The sequence below is a fragment of the Triturus cristatus genome, chromosome 1_1 (genome assembly GCF_964204655.1).
Source record: "Triturus cristatus chromosome 1_1, aTriCri1.1, whole genome shotgun sequence".
Classification (NCBI taxonomy): domain Eukaryota; kingdom Metazoa; phylum Chordata; class Amphibia; order Caudata; family Salamandridae; genus Triturus; species Triturus cristatus.
The window spans coordinates 915,530,607-915,531,527 of NC_140579.1; positions in this window are offsets into that span (position 1 = coordinate 915,530,607).

A 921-nucleotide genomic window follows, 5' to 3' on the forward strand; every position below is an offset into this window, starting at 1 on the left:
TATGTGGGGGCTTAATAGTCAAGAAAAATGGGCTCCCCGGGCAGGCCGTCGGGGAGAGGATGTGGCCTGGGCTTAACTCTCCTTGGTTCCAGCCGAGGGTCCGGACGCTGGGGACCGGGGGTCCACCGGGGCCCAGGGAGGCTCTCCCCAGCCTGGCTAGGGTTCCGAAGCTGGGCCCAGGGCTTGTGCTCCGTCCCATAGTCCCAGGGTGCGGGAGCCCCCCGTCCTGCAAGCCAACCAAGGGTCCGGGCGATGGGGGTTCCACCGGGTCCCGGGGAGGCTCTGCCCCCCTGGCTAGGGTTCGGAAGCTGTGCCTTGGCCCGGGGCTTGTGCTGTGTCCCAGGGTCCCATGGTGCAGGAGCCCCCCATCCTGCAAGCCAGCCGAGGGTCCGGGCTCTGGGGAAGGGTGTCCAACCGGGGCCCGGGGAGGCTCTCCCCAGCCTGGCTAGGGTTCGAAAGCTGGGCCCGGGGCTTATGCTCCGTCCCAGTGTCCCAGGGTGCGGGAGCCCCCCGTCCTGCAAGCCAGCCGAGGGTCCAGGCACTGGGGACGGGGGTCCACCGGGGCCCGGGAAGGCTCTCCCCGGCCTGGCTAGGGTTCGGAAGCTGGGCCTGGGCCCGGGGCTTGTGCTGTCCCAGGGTCCCATGGTGCGGGAGCCCCCCATCCTGCAAGCCAGCCGAGGGTCCAGGTGCTGGGGAAGGGTGTCCACCGGGGCCCGGGTAGGCTCTCCCCGGCCTGGCTAGGTTTTGGAAGCTGGGACTGGGCCCGGGGCTCGTGCTCCGTCCGACGGTGCGGTTTCTGTTGCAGTTACCCCCCCCCACGTTTTGCCAAACTAATGATGCACTTTGTCTCTATGTGCCCTGGGTCCCTGCCAATCAGGTTCCCATGGCCTGTGTTCTTTACCAAAATGGTACCTGATACCC